Raw genomic sequence first — 17,008 nt, forward strand, 5'->3', positions numbered from 1 at the left:
AAGCTATCTTTCTTTTCCCTTCTATGTTACTTGATGTGCCACACTTTCTTTTTTTTTTTTTAAGATTTTATTTTTCCTTTTTCTCTCCAAAGCCCCCCACTACATAGCTGTACATTTTTAGTTGTGGATCCTTTCTAGTGGTGGCGTGTGGGATGCCGCTTCAGCATGGCCTGATGAGCGGTGCCATGTCCGCGCCCAGGATTCGAACCGGCAAAACCCTGGGCCACCGAAGCTGGAGTGCACGAACTTAACCACTCAGCCACAGGGCCGGTCCCTCTGTGCCACTCTTTCTTACAGAACTTTACTGAAGGCTGCGTGAAACAGCAGCCTGCTCCAACATTCTGAATTTTTCCCTTCCATTAGAAAGGAAAATACTTCCACAGGAAGATGGCCTGAGTCTCAAATATAACAGATGATAGTTTAGCTATTTTGCTAACTTGCCAGATAGAGGGGTCCTCACTATCCCTCACCTCTCTCCTTTGGCCAAGCCAAGTCTATATTTTAGGATCTGTTACCTGTTATGTGGTAAGAATTTTTGGTATCTGCAGGCTTATAACACTGAATAGGTATTTAATAAATTATGACATATATAAATACATGAATGAATAACTTTATCTACAGGAATAAACCACCTAGGTTAATTTTAAATGTATTAACTGGTAGAGATTTTAAAAGTCTGTATTTTAAATTTGCCAATTGTCTAGTAATTATAGCTGTATTTTTTTCCCCAATCCAAAATCCAATCAAGAATCATGCAGTTATTCAGTTGTCATATCCATTTAATCTCCTATAATCTAAAAAAAAGTTCCCAGCCGTTTTGTGTCATGTCATTGACATTTTTTAAAAGTGTGAGCTAATTGTTTACAAGATATCCATAATTTAGATTTTTCCTGAATTTTTTTATTATTGTGAGATTCAGATTAAACATTCTTGGCAAGAATACTCTATTGGTGGTGCTGTGCTTTCTCAAGGGATCATATCAAGAGGAAGAGGAAATTGGTAACACAGTGGACAAGCACACTACTATGGCTTGAAAGAAGGTCCAGTTTGAGTTTTCAGTTCTCCTTGCTTTAATTTTATACTAATCAGGTAATTTCTAAGTGGTTTGGTACTTAGATAGACCAGATATCAGTAAATAGTATTTTATCCAATCCATTGGCTGTCATTTTGGAACAACAAAAAAGTTCCCCTTTTAAACTGATCAGTTTCTTGTGTGTTTGTAACAGTTTGGGGAGCTGATAAAATCGAGTTTCTGATTTGCAAAACTGAGGGCCAGATGATAATAATATGTACTTCACAGAATTGAGGTGAGACTTACTTGAGATGTTAACAAGAGTAAAATGTCAATGACCTTAATATGCTCTGAAAGATTTCTGTTAATATAATCAACCCCACCCAGGTATTGATTTTAAAAAAACACCTATAAAGCATATACTATGGTGTGTGCCACTGTTGTAAGTACTTTGTGAATGTTAACCTTTACAACAACCCTTCTAGTTGAGTACTATTATAATCTCCATTAACAGATGAGAAAACTGAGGAACAGAGAAGGTAAATAACTTTCCCAAGGACATACAGCAAGTAAGTGGTAATATTTCCAACTGTTTAACTGTGAGACCCTGCTTGAACACAGGTGGCCTGAATAGCTCCAGTCTGTACTTAAGGATGATTTTCATTCAGCTGCTCCTTTAAATAAATGTGTATGTCTATGTTATTTCTGTTACAGAGAGAAGAGGTACTCCCTTATAGGGACTCATAAAGGCATAGAGCATCTAGAGATTTACTGCCTCCATTACTCTGCTGGGTCTCACAGCACTTGTTATGTTTTTATCAGTTTCTCTCCAGAAGGTAGGAATTGTGTGTTCTCTCCATGAATTCTTTATATGACTATAATTTTCTTGTCTGTGAACTTAATTTTACTAAATATGAAAAACATCTGACTGACATCTATAGATTAAAATGCCAGATGTCTCCAAGCAGTTAAGATACATAAACATGTTGCCTCCAAAAAATATTTCTATTATAAAATTAATACGTGTTCACTGTAAAAAAAAAAAAGATAACAATACAGGAAATTATAATAATCCTACCACCTTGAGATAACTACTCTTTATATTTTGTTCTTTCTGAATTTATTGACATATAGTATATGATGTATAATATATGTATTTATATAATTGTTATGATTAGGACTAGAAACAATAGAATATAAATGCTCTTAGCTAGACTGCATTTCTTACTGGGCAATTTGTTGTGGCATTTTTCATGTCAGTAAATATCATACACATTACCATTGTGTAATGGTTGTACAATAGTCCAGTTTAAGAATATAACATAAATTATGTAACCACTTTCCAGTTGAGTATTTAGGGATGTTTCCAATTTTTCCCTGTGGTTAATATGATTTCAGTGAACATCCTTGTACAAACATCTTTGTACTCATGTCTAATGATTTTTTTAGGACAATTTCCAAAAGTAAGTGTTGCAGAACCTTAGTTCCTAAACATGCTCTCTGATGAAAGGGTTTCATGCCTTATAACATAAGGAACTAGTGTCTGTTATTCATCATCTTAGAGAATAGCAATGTATAGTAATATACTAAGATATTAGAAATCAAACTTATTTGACTATAGAATCCTTTCTTAAAATAAGATCTGTCTGCAGGATGTTGATGATTGGAGAAGTTGTGCATATTTAGGGGCAGGGAGGATTTGGGAAATCTCTGTACTTTCTGCTCACTTTTGCTGTGAGCCTAAAACTGCTCTAAAAGGTAAAGTCTATTTTTTTTTTAAAAAGCAAAAGAAAAAATTTAGAAAGGGAAAAATTTTTTAATGCCATTGTATAAACTTGCATTTAAAATTAAATTTAGGCTTACATACACACACACACAGATAACATCTGTCAACATCCCACTAAACAGTTGGGAAAATGCTAGCTTATGGTATATTCTTAAAAATGGAATTGGTGGATCAAAGGGTAAATTTATTGAAAGGCTCTATCAATTTGCATTTCTACCAGCAGTGTATGAGAGTGCCACTTTCTCTATAGTTTTGTCATTTGGTATTACTGTTTTTGTTTTTAAATAAACCAGAAATGAGAAAAATGTATGGCATGTTAATTTTCATTTATTTGATTACTAGCGAGATGAATATTTTTTATATTTTCATTTGTCCTTTATATTTCTTTTATGACTATCTCATTTATGCCCCATTCCAAATTTTTCTTGGGGTCTTTGTTTTTTCTTGATTGATAAGAATCAAGAATCATACTCAGAATATTAACACTGTAAATCACTTTTTATAATTGTTTACCCATTTTTTCATTTTTTTATGTTTTGTTTTTGTTTTATGTGCTTTTTTTTTTACCATATAAGATTAGCATTTTATGAGGTTAAATCTCTCTGTCTTTTTCGTCTTGGCTTCTGGTTTGGTATCTGTCTATACATTGGCTTTTTTCTTTTTTTAACTGTTTATTACGGACAATTTCAAACATAGAAGATTTGGCAGAATAGTATAATGAAGCCCCGTGTACCTCAATCTTACTTCGATAATTAAGAACTCATGGTTAATCTTGTTTCATTTATACTTCCTATATTATTTGGAAGCAAATCCAGACATTAAATCATTTTATATTTTAATATTTCAGTATGTACAATGACTTTAAAGGTAATTTTACCTAACCTGTATTTTACATCTGCTTTAGTTTGTCTTGGTAAAATCAGACTTCCACTGCAACATACTTATAATGTTACACCAAAGATCAGCATTAGCTTAGTGTTACATAATTTAGGATTTGAGAATAGTCTCTCTAAGAATTTAATTATACTAAATACTTGTGACCAAAAAAAATGTGTGGCTTGTATCTCATGTATTAAATATACATATCTGAGTTTTTTTGTTACTTTTTTTTCTTACTAAAGTTATGTCTTAATAAAAAGGCTCTGTTTCCTTTTTTACTGAAGTACATTATTAGAAGCTGTAACTCTTTTTACACCATGATATAAATTTCGTTTTTGTGTCCTCAGAAGGTACTATCCTTAATTGTGAATTATGTTACTATATTGTTAGGGTCTACTATATATATGTATACTATGTATTTTAAATCCTTGGATTAGATAGAATACAAACTTTTACATGTTGTGTGTGATGAATATCTGATTATTTTTAATATATCAGTTCTGAAGAACTACCTTCTTAGGGTTTTCTCTGGGGTTTGATAGTGAAGGTAGTAGTTCATCATAGGAAATTAGGAAAATATCCCATGATTGCCAATGACAACAAGAGTACAGAATATCATCAGATGTGGTTCTTATTCAAAGAAGAAGGATACAAAAACAAAGTTAATCTCAACCAGAAATAGAATTGTCATACATATGAATAGCAGAGAAGGAAAATAAGTCTGAACTTTAGCCATAGCTAAGTAAAATCATGTAAGTTTTTATAGTTAAGAGAGACCTTTGGATTAATATTGTTATATCATTTCACTTTATGAATGAGAAAACAAAAGACCAGAGAGTTTAACTCGAGTTTGTCCAGAGTCACAATGATCTTTTTACGGTTTTCTCACAAGACATTTAAGAAGAAAATAAAAGATTCTAAGAAGTTATCATTATTAACACCAATTATTGAGTTCTTACTATATATTAGACAATTCACTAAATAACTTTCGATCATTTGTCTCATTTAATCCTCACAGTGTACCTTGAGGTAAGAACAATTATTTCCACTTTACAGAGGTAAAGCATCTGACTCTACCCCAGTCAGTCTGAGACACATAGCCCTCACTCTTCATTGCTGGTTTTAAAAGAGGAGACTCTTAAGTGTTATAATCAGTAAGAAATTGTATTTCACTATCAACTCAAGCAGACAGAGTTACTGGAAGAACAGAGAGAGGATTGCAATGGTGAATCCTAAAAATAAAGCAAGAGTGGAAAGATTTGGCATAGATGGCAAGAAATAATATTTTTTTACATCCTAAGCAAAAAAAATGAAAGCCCTCATTAAAGAAATTTGTGGCATGATTTGACTCTAGTTTACTCCCTGATTTTCAGGGACTATTGCATTCCTCAATTCATTTTTGCATTTATAAAAATTCTTCTGGTCTTTCAAATAAAAGATGGCTTATGAGAACTGAGTTGCAAAATTCTAAATTTACTAAACTCTTCCTCATTATCACTGCTTTTCGTATCCCTTTTAAGGACTTTCTATATCCAGTTGCATGTATTATGTAGTGTAGTCCCTAAGCATTTTTGTTATTAAAATGTCTTTTTATAAATTAGTAAAGAAAGCAACGCTCAAAACAGGTTGGCGATTGCTCTAGTTTTTAATGCTTTTTGCACTTGATATCTAAAGATTCACATGAATTAAGCAAAAAAATGAAATCATGAAAGAAGAAAGGATTTTCAAAAATGAATTTGCAAGTTTAGTTCTAACTGGCAATCACAATTTTAGCGTTAGGCTTTTCTAGGGGGTTGTGAATAATGATTAGGTGAGATTATAGGCCCCAGGCAAAGCCTTGGGACATTAGTGCTCCTAGCCAGTCATTTATCCTCAAAAATGATCCTTAGTTTGTGGAGTACTGTTCAAAATACCAGAGGGAATCAAACCTGAGTCTGTCACTTTATCCCAAGGGTCATCTCAGGAGTCTGAAGCTTAAATGGTAAGACAAATATTTACCAAAATGAAAACCGTTGGTAGGCTTTTCATTACTGTTGCTTTATTTTACTTTTACTGCTTTGGGGTAGGTGTTTTTATTTACCTACAAAGGAATTATGTATAAAAAATTGTAACCCCAAGAAAATAGTATCACTCTTGAAAATTGTGTTCAGCTTTGTAGAGCATCTATTCAGAGTAAATAGGTAAGTTTTTTTTTAAAAAAAAAAAAATAGTAAATTCTACCTTTCATTTTTATTAGATTTTCATGGAAATTTGTATTTGAGAGAATTCCAATTTTACTATTCTTTGATAAAAATATTCTTCTGGCCTGATCTTATCAGGTAAAAGGCTACTGTGGATATTTTGAAAACCCTGAAGTCTTGAATTCATGGATAATTATGTATTTTCAGTTACCCAAACCTTGGTTTCCTTCTGTCTTTATAGTTATTTGCTTTCTCTAACTCTTCACTAAAATCTTTGTGACTTAAGTTGTTAAAATGGCCTCCCTTTTTTTAACATATTTACATAATAGATAGTAAAAGAGAATTAACAAACCAAAACATTTTCCTAACTCACCCAATGTATAGAATAATAATGATGACGATAATAGCAATAAAAAGAGAGGTGTAGTAACAATCATCTAAAGCATGAAGAAGAAGAACTAGGCTTTAAATAGGGTTTACTATGTGCCAGGCACTCTTCTAACACAAAGCTCCATTATTATCTCTATTTTTAAAATAAGGAAACTGAGTCAATAAGAGATTAAATAGTAAGTAGTAAGTCCAGGATCAGAAAACTAAATATGGGAGAGAGCCACAGTAGAAAATTCTCAGTCCTTCAGGGTCTCACATCACTACATACAAGGCTTTGTGCTGGGGATGTACAATTATGTACCGTATAACAACATTTCAGTCGACGGATCACAGGTACCACAGTGGTCCCATAAGATTACTACTATATAGCCTAAGTGTATCGTAGGCTATACCATCTAGGTTTGTGTCATTATACTCTATGATGTTCACACAATGACAAAATCACCTAATGACACATTTCTCAGAACATATTCCCATCATTAAGAAACACATGACTGTAGTAAACAAGATAGACGTGGTTCCTGATTTCATTAAAAAGAAAATTACGCAATTATTTATTTCATTTCCATATTACAAGGTGATGGGAGAACATATATAGGGACCTCATATAATCTGGGAGAATCAGGCAAAGGATCCCTGAAGAAGGGGCACTTTAGCTGAGGTCTGAGGGAGTAGGATTCACAAGATCAAATGGAATTAGGGAGTTGGATAGGCAGGGGCCACATTATGACTTGTGGGTCCTAGACACTTTTGCCTTCATGTGCCCCTTCCTCCATAAAAAATATTTAAAATTATATTTTGCAGTTATACTGATATGAAGATAAATATGTTAATAGTATATATTAAAACATTTTCGTGGACCTCTAAAAGTATTGTGGGCCCTACCCTTTTGTGCCTACTGTGCCTAATGGATAAGTCAGCCCGGGGGTGGGGAATGTTGGGCCAGAAACATTTCAGATGGAAGGAAGAGCATAGACAGAAGCTTCTAGGGTCTTTCTTGCTCAGGAAACTGAAAGGAGGCCAGGGTGGCTAGAGCAGAAAATGCAAGGAAGGGAGGCATGAGGTGAGGCTGGTGAGGCACGCAGGGCCTGGTAGACCATGTTTTGGATATTTATCGTAAGAGCAATGGAAAACCTCCAAAGGGTGTGGGTGTGGGTGGGTAAGTGTGCTTAAATCAAATTAATATGCGTACATGTTTAAAATCAATAGTTCTTTGGTCCAGCTTTTCCCACTTAAGCCTCACTTTTGTTTCTACTTTTCCTGCTAATATTTATCTTCCTTTATCCAGGTAAAAGTAATTTGCTTCCACCTTACATTTTTTATTTATCACTTTTCGGTGTCATATGTTAACACACACACACATATAAAAGGAGGAGGCATTACATATTCACTCACTCACCCTACACACCTCCACCTTTTCTCTGTCATTCTTCATTTAGTTTTATCTCTATTTTTGGCTTCTCTGTTGTAACTGTAGGTAATAAACTAATACCTTTACTTCTTGTCCCATTAACTATAGATGCTGCTTAAGGATTGTCCCCTCTGTCAGATGACGTTTTTAGTGCACTCACCTTCTCTGTGGTTCTGTCCTCAGTTGTTTCGTTTTTGTATTTCTAAAATTGGTGCCAATTACATCTATTTTATAACCAAATTAAGTATTCATATTATTGTGTGAAAAGGATCTTAGTATTTGCTGTTCTTTTCACCAGGAACGTCCATTCACCAATGACCACATTGCTTGATCCTTCCCTTCCTTAAGTTCTTGACCCAAGTGGCTGCTGTTAGATAGGGCTGTCCCTGGACATCTTATCCCAAATAGCAACTTGCCTGCCTGGGATTGTTGCTCTACTTGCCTTGTTATGTTTTTCTCCATTACACTTATTATTAGTACAACGTATATATTTTATTTCACTTAATTTTTGAAATTTTTGTCGCTCTCCCCATTCTTGACTATAGCTTCAAGAAAACAAGGATTATTATCTATTTTAACTAATTTGTTTGATGTTTTTTAGTTTATTATTTTTCCCCTCATTACTATATTCTCAGTAGCTAAAACAGTGCCGGACACAGAAACATTTGAATTAATGATTAATTATAGTTCCAAGTAGTCTTCTTTGGTTATATGTCCTTATTCATGCAATTTTTTAGTTTCCTTAAAATTTTGAATTCCTTTTGTTTTTCTTGCATTATTTGTCTTTATCATCATCCAGATTCTTTCCAACTCTCCATTATGTGAAACATTCTGGTGCATCTGTCTCTTTTTCTGTTCTTTTCCCTGGGAACTGCTCTTCCAGAGCCTCACACCCTCTGGCTGCACAACTGTCATCCTGGGGCCCTTCCCTGAGCTTCCTGTTGGTGCCATGGCAATGCACATTTTTCTCTTTTTTATTGTACATCCTTCTTTAATGAAGCATACCCTTAGCAATTTCCTAAGAAAGAATATATGGATGCTAAACATTTTGAACTTTCACATGTTTGATATGTTCTTTATTTTATTTTCACTAGAGGTGTATCCATCATCTGACATCAAAAGGTACAAGCCTGGGGGCAGGGCCTGACTGCAGGAAGGTGGGAAGAGGTGTGCATCAGTCTTGGAGAGGGAGAAAACACATTAAAAGGTGCTGCATTTAACTACGTGCTGTCCATGAAACACTGTCTAAAAACTGACATTTGGTACCGCTTCTACTAACTTCTTTTTATAACAGTCTTAACAATCATCATGTTAAAAACTGTAGGAAAGGGACCGCCTTTAAAAAGGTGCTGAGAAGGAGTAATTGCTGCCTATCTTACTGCTTGCCATCTGAATTCTAGTTTGTCTGAGATTCTAGTATAAAAATCGTTTTCTCTCTGAACTTGGAAGGCGATGCTCCACAGTCTTCTAAAATTCTTTAACACTAGCCTAAGTTAGTCCTGTGTAGCTCATCTGCTTTTCACCTCTGGCAACTTTTGGGGTCCACTCTTGTTTTTCTTGGTGTTTTTCAATTCCTAATGATGTGTCTAGGTGTAGGCTTTTATCTATTCATGTTGTATTCAGTGAGTACTCTCAAGAGTTTCATCCCTAGGAAATTATTTCTTTAGTAATTTCCTCCTTTTTCTTTTCTTTTTCTTTTGTGTGTGAGGAAGATTGGCCCTGAGGTAACATCTGTTGCCAATCTTCCTCTTTTTGCTTGAAGAAGATTGTCGCTGAGCTAACATCTGTGCCAATCTTCCTTTGTTTTGTGTGGGATACTACCACAGCATGGCTTGATGAGCGGTGCTAGGTCCGTGCCCAGGATCAGAACCTGTGAACCCTGGGCCACCAAAGCAGAGCACACAAACCTAACCACTACACCACTGGGCCATCCCTCCTTTTCTTTTCTTTTCCTTTCCTTCTGTAGCTTCTATTATTATTCTGTGAGGGACCACATGAGCTGAACATCTAATGTCTCACCTTTTCAATGATACTTTCTGTTTCTTTTTATATCTATTTCCGGGATATACTTTCAATTCATAAAACCAAACCAAAAAGAAAAAAAGATATTCATAAGATGGTTGAAATTTAAAATTATATTTTTATTTTCCAAGAGTCTTTGATATTCTCTGAAGTTTTTGTTTGTCATTTATTTTGTTTGTTTTAAGATGAAGAAGGTAGTGATTAAGAGCACAGATTCTGGAGCAACAGAGTTTGAATCCCCATGTCCCACTCTTAGTGACTCTGTGACATTGAGCAATTTTAAATTCTGTGTGTCTGTCCTTATCTGAAATGGAGATAATAACAGTATACCTATCTCAGAATTCTGAGGATTAAATGAGCCGATAAATGTAAAACACTAAGAAGAATATCTGACATATAGAAAGCCTTATATGTATTTGCTATTATCATTACTCTTAGAATCATCATCATTATTATTTTGTGGATCTGATATCTGCTCACTGTCCCTGAGGATACTAGCTAGAGTTCTTTTTAAAGTTCACTTTTTTCCCCCAAATTACCCATTTTGTCCAGTTCAGCTTCTTTTTTCTATTTGCTTATTTTTATTTCTCTTCTTTATGCAGGAAGCTTTCTTTAAATATCCAGCAATCCTTGGTTACAGGTTCATATTTAATAGTGATACCATAAACAGCTGATTAGGTGCTTTGTATACAAAGGCAGCTTTTCCTGACTTCAAGTGTTTAGGGTGATGAGACCAGAGAACTGGCCTTTACAGTAGAGAGTCCATCCCCTACATGCCAGATACCAAAGATCTTCTTTGCTCTAGGATCGATTTCCTTCAAGGGGAACCCTTTGATTGTTGCTTTAGGAATGCCTTGCTTCAGTGGGTGTGGATGCCAGCTGTTCCTTATACAGGCATACCTCGGAGGTATTGTAGGTTCGGATCCAGACCACCACAGTAAAGCCAATATCCCATTAAAGAAGTCACATGAATTTTTTGGTTTCCCAGTGCATGTAAAAGTTATGTTTATACTATACTGAGGCCTGTTGAATGTGCAATAGCATTATGTCTAAAAGAACAATGTACATACCTTAATAAAAAAATACTTTATTGCTAAAAAATACCAGCTATCATCTGAGCCTTCAGTGAGTCACAATCTTTTTGCTGGTGAAGGGTGTTGCCTCGATGTTGATGGCTGCTGGCTGATCAGGGTGGTGGTTGCTAAAGGTTGGAGTGGTTGTGGCAGTTTCTTAAAATAAGACAACAATGAAGTTTCCCACATTGATTGACTCTTTCTTTGATGAATGAGTTTTCCGTAGCATGTGATGCTGTTTGATAGCATTTTACCCACAGTAGAACTTCTTTCAAAATTGGAGTCATTCTTTCTCAAATCCTGCCACTGCTTTATCAACTAAGTTTATGTACTATTCTAAATCCTTTGTTGTCATTTCAACAATCTTCATAACATCTTTACCAAGTATAGATTACATCTCAAGAAACCACTTTCTTTCCTCATTTGTAAGAAGCAACCTTAATCTGTTAAAGTTTTATCATGAGATGGCAGCAATTCAGTCATATCTTCAGGCTCCACTTCTAATTCTAGTTCTCTTGCTATTTCTACCACATCAGCAGTTACTTCCTCCACTGAAGTCTTGAACCCCTCAAAGTCATCCAGGAGGGTTGAAATCAGCTTCTTCCAAACTTCTGTTAATACTGATGCTTTTACCTCCTTCCATGAATCACACATATTCTTAATGGCATCTAGAATGGTGAACATTTTCCAAAAGATTTTCAATTTACTTTGTTTAGATCCATCAGAGGAATCACTATTTTGGCAGCTATAGCCTTACAAAATGTATTTCTTAAATGAAAAGACTTGTAAGTCAAAATGACTCCTTGATCCGAGGGTTGCAGAATGGATGCTGTGTTAGCAGACATGAAAACAACATTAATCTTGTTCATCAGAGATGAACATCTCCATCAGAGCTGTTGGATGACTATTACTGCATTGTCAAGGAGCAGTAATATTTTGAAAGGAGTCTTTTTTTCTGTGCAGTTCGTCTCAACAATAAGCTGAAAATATTCGTAAAACATATTGTAAACGGATATGCTGCCATCTAGGCTTTGTTGTTCCATGTATAGAGCACCGGCAGAGTAGATTTAGCATAATTCTTAAGGACCCTAAGATTTTCAGAATGGCAAATGAGCATTGGCTTCAACATAAAGTCACCAGCTGCATTAGCCCCTAACGAGAGAGTCAGCCTGTCCTTTGAAGCTTTGAAGGCAGGCATTGATTTCTCTTCTCTAGCTATGAAAGTCCTGGATGGAATCTTCTTCCAATATAAGGCTGTTTTCTTTACATTGAAAATCTGTTGTGTATTGTTGCCACCTTCATTAATTATCTTAGCTAGATCTACTGGATAACTTGCTGCAGCTTTTACATCAGTACTGGCTGCTTCATCTTGTACTTTTATGTTATGGAGACGACTTCTTTCCTTAAACCTCATGAAATAACCTCTGCCAGCTTCCACCTTTTCCTCTGCAGCTTCTTCACCTCTCTCAGTCTTCACAGAATTGAAGAGAGTTATGGCCTTGCTCTGGATTAGGTTTTGGCTTAAGGGAGTATTGTGGCTAGTTTGATCTATCCAGATCACTAAAACTTTATCCATATCAGTAATAAGCCTTTTCGCTTTCTTATCATTCGTGTGTTCACTGGAGTAGCACTTTTTATTTCCTTCAAGAACTTTTCCTTTGCATTCACACCTTGGCTAACTGGTATAAGAGGCCTAGCTTTTGGCCTATCTCAGCTTTCAACATGCCTTCCTCACTAAGCTCAATCATTTCAAGCTTTTGATTTAGAGTGAGAGATGTGCAACTCTTCATTTCAGTTGAGCACTTACAGGCCATCCAAATTATTAACTGGCCTAATTTCAATATTTTGTCTCACGGAATAGGGAAGCCCAAGGAGAGAGGTAGAGAAACTGGGATTGTGTGGGAGGAGAGAAGGGACAGTCAGTGGAACAGTCAGAACACACACAACGTTTATAGATTAAGTTCACTGTCATATGTGGGCACAGTACACGGTGCCCCAAAACAATTACAACAGTAACATCAAAGATCACTGATCACAGGTATAATAATAATGAAAAAAATTTGAAATATTGTGCGAATTACCAAAATATGACAGAGACAGAAAGTGAACAAATGCTGTTGGAAACGTGGTGCCGATAGACTTGCTCGACAGGGGCTTGCCACAAACTTTCGATTTATAAAAAATGCACAATATCTATGAAGCACAATAATGTGAGGTACGTCTGTACAAACATTCAATTAGTCTCCCCATTTTCAGCCGTGCCTCTCACTCGTGCTCTCACTGCTGCCCTCTTAGCAGGCATCATGAGCCTCTGGACCTCTTGTGGTTCTATAGATCAATGGGTCCCACCTTAGCTTTCACCACTCCCTGTCTGCTGTAGGCCACAGCTTCCTGTGCCCCACTGGAGCAGTTTTTTTCCTCTCTATTTTCCAGCTCACATTAATGTTTTGAAATCTCTGAGCTTTTCATGGTCTATCCCCATCCATTGTGGTGTTATTTACTTTTTATTCCTGTACTGTCATTTTAGCCAATCTTTAAAGAAGTAAAAACGAGTATGGTCTACCTACCATCTCTAGTTAGAAGTCAATGAAAGTTTGTAAGCAGAAAAATGGCCAGATCAAATGGCATTTAACAAAGGTCGTTCTAGCTAGAGTTTGAAATATAGCAACATAAACTAACAGACTAGGTTTTCCTGGATGAAATTATGTGATATTTATAACACTTAGCACAAAATATAGGCAATAAAATTGTTTATTAAAATAATGACATAGGTAGTATATTTTTAGACAAAGAACTAAATAAATGGATCAATAGCATGAAATAGAATCATCTAAAAACAAGTTAAATACTTTCTCCTAGTAAAAGCAAAATATATTTTTATTATCATTATATTATATTAATAAATTATGTTTATATAATACATTAATCCCCAAGCCAAAACAGAAGTTACTTTTTTCAGAAATAATATAATCTCTACCTACTCTAGCAGTACTTTCCATCTATCACTTGATACCAACACAGCTCTTATTATTGAATATAAATGTTATTTGGCATAGAATAGCAATAAATTAACTTTAAACCAGACTTTGTGTTCTAGAAGTTTATATCTTTTATTTGTGGTTAGTTGACAGCAATGAGGATCAAAATACTTTCTCATAAGGTGGTGATGATGACTAAATTGAGATAAAATATATAATGCCCATTTTCCCCCTTTTTCTTCATACTATAGACCCATTTTTAAACCACCTCTAGAATATCTCCATAACTAGAGTAACTTCTCTTATCCAAATCCCGTAACCTGTATCTATATGAAAATTTTGGTACTTTAAAGGGAACTCCTGCCAACCAATGGAATGTTACATGTAAAAGTGTTTTTCCCGCTTTCTTGCAGTGGTAAGCAGTTCCTTTGTGTACTTGATTAAAAGATACTTATAAGCTTTCATGCTGTTAAAGAAATATACGTTGATTATAGCCAAGTCTTTATAATATGAATAATCTCTTTATCAAAGTTCTCTCTCTATAAATCCTAGTCATTTAAATGTAGTTTTTCATTGTTTCCCATCTTAATTTTTACACTGACATATGTGCGATTTCCCTTTAGTGATATTCAGTAGATTAAGAAAGATGCACTTAGACAAGTTGCTTTCATTTCTGTCTCCCTTAAAAAGAACTGTACATGTGTAAAAATTATAAATGGTAGCAGACTTTTATTATAGATTATTAGCGTCTCTCATTTTTGCTGAGAAACATATTTACTTCCTGTCCTTCACGTAATAACTTGGTGATGAGGCAAGGAGAAGTTTCAAATCCATAACCTAATAAATCTAGTAAATTTTAAGGAAAATAATAAAAAATTACAGTAGAGACGATTTCAAGGTCCAAATATCTGCAACTATATGATTATGGGTAAAAGAAATTACAAAACCACTGTGCATTTTTCATAGTTAAAATATATTGTCAACCTTCTGTGTCTTTCATGTGAGTAAAAAGGTTGCAATTTCAGTTTGCGTTATCATACCTATTTGCCTTTATTGTAATTGGAAGCTATAGTTTCTGGTTACTGCTAACTACTACAAGATTTTTTCCTTAATTGCATGTGCTTTTTGATTAATAATACATTTATTTTCAGTACGTTCTTCTTATGTGTTCCTGACTGTTCAGTGTGCACGCACATACACACACACACACACACACACAATCTACGGGAGTAGTAAAAATAAAGGACGTTAAGTAAATAACACTTCTCAAACGTATTGTTCAGTTGACATAATAGGTGAATTCATTTTTAGGGCACTGTCTTCTATTTCATGTAGGAAATATTTTAAAAACCATGTTATGCTATTTTTTCTTAATTTGAATGTTATGATTTCTTGGTGGCTCTACAGAAATCTGCCTGCTTGGTTTTTTTCCTGTTCACGGTGTTCAAAGTGGTCCATGTGACCTAGATATTGAAAATTGAGGTAGAGTGTGCTGCATTGCTGATATTTACTGTGAAACCTCAGAAACATTCTGGTTCCACATTACAGGGTGCACACTGTTTAATGTTGCTGGTATTTTAAAAGGTCTCTATAAAAGTCTGCACCATCATTTTTTAAGCTTGCATTAAAATATTGTTTAAAAATATTCAAAAAATATTCAAATAATAAAACATAATGCTTTTATATGACAGTTAAAAATGCACACATAATCATTTTCATTTTTAAATTTTAGATTATGCCAGATAAGACTCATTATGAATTTTCCCCGATTATTTGCATTGTGTTTAGTATTATAGTAATCTACTAATTTTGAAATCTAGCCACAATAAGGTGCAATTAGTCCGTTGCCATTTCCTAATTTGAGGTGAACTCTGTTAAATTATTAAAAAATAAAATTGTATCTAGAGTCTGCATTATAAAATTATGTTCATCAAGAGAATTTAATTTTATCATCTGTCAGACTGGTATAGAGCATCTCTTCCAAAAAGTCAGCTTTTACATTCAGGAAGCCATGTTCTCCCAGTGTAGAAAGCCATTTCACCCTTTTATACTTCTGTGTAAAAAATAAAACCCTGAAAAGAAAGCATTGAATGAGTTAAAGCCTCTGCACAGGTAACTGACTTTCAAATAGAAAATCATATATGTATTGAAAGAATCTGATTTGTTTTCTCTTTACTTATTGCAAAAATATTATAACATAGAAGAAATAACAGATTATGTCACAATTCTCAGTTAAGAAAATTAAAGCACAGCTCTGCTAAGGATCAGCTCTGTAGTATTGTTTGTCCTCTTGCTGATAGAAAGATTAGCTTGCCAAACTAATTCACAGGTTTCTTTATATAGCTAGGAAGAATTATAAAGTACCAGGGCAGATGACCAGAATCTGTACTAAAAAGTCTAAGGCCATGAGCCGGAAACCCAGTGGCTATAATCAAATCTGAAGTGCAAGAAGAGACAGAAGTAAGGACTGCAATTCAGTGAGACAGAAGCTGAGCAGAATGAGACGCAATCAACAAATAAGGAATAAACAAATACAAAAGAGTGGCCTGGAACCAGGACTCTAAACAGAAAGTGTGGGGCAGAGTATATTAATACCTTTTTGGGAATTGGGCATGAGGAACTTACCAAGACTGGAAATTTACTATAATTAAATAGTAAACCTAGTTCTGATTCGTCTCTAGCTCCTGGATGAATTTGCTCTTCCTTTTTTTCCAGATCAGTGTTTCCCAAAGTGATGTTTCATAGAACAATCTTCTAAAAACTGTATCATGAAAGTGAGAAGAAAGTATCAGTTGTCAAGTAAATTTGGGGAATTAAAATACACACACAAACACATAGACACACACACATTCTTCATATTTTTCTCTCTTAGAAATTCACAGTGCCCTTATTGTACAAAATCTTCTGAGTTGTCCTGGAGAAAAGAAATCTGTATACCTACTATTTCCCAAACTTGTTTGACCTCACATGTTGCATCACATCAAATCTCATCCTTTTCTCTAGGACACTAGTTTGGGAAATTAACTGTTCTGTTTCATTACTGTGTCAATATAGAGAGCTATTGCAAAGCCATTTTTAAAAGGTAGGGTATACGAATGAATGAATGAATTTGTCCAGTGTTTACTAATACAGCTGTTTCAGCTTTGCATAGGATCCAGTCTTTGATAGAAGCAGGGCTCACATTATTGATATAGTCAGACAAATAGGAAATTATCATACATAGCTACTTATTTTTAAAAGTTGCATAGTGTGTTAAGTTATAGAAGCTAGACTCCGT

General features: G+C 34.7%; 1 protein-coding gene across 11 annotated transcripts in view; it reads left to right on the plus strand.

The window, feature by feature from the left end:
- Window positions 1-17,008, plus strand: part of MBD5 (methyl-CpG binding domain protein 5) — a 409,939-nt gene that overhangs the window by 279,918 nt on the left and 113,013 nt on the right. For all 11 annotated transcript variants that reach the window (XR_011502803.1, XM_070507660.1, XM_070507659.1 and 8 more), the window contains one exon: window positions 1,727-1,848. The gene's annotated coding sequence lies outside the window, so the exon portion shown is untranslated. The remainder of the gene's footprint in view (window positions 1-1,726; window positions 1,849-17,008) is intronic.

Source organism: Equus asinus, chromosome 4, assembly GCF_041296235.1.
Source record: "Equus asinus isolate D_3611 breed Donkey chromosome 4, EquAss-T2T_v2, whole genome shotgun sequence".
Taxonomy (NCBI): Eukaryota; Metazoa; Chordata; class Mammalia; order Perissodactyla; family Equidae; genus Equus; species Equus asinus.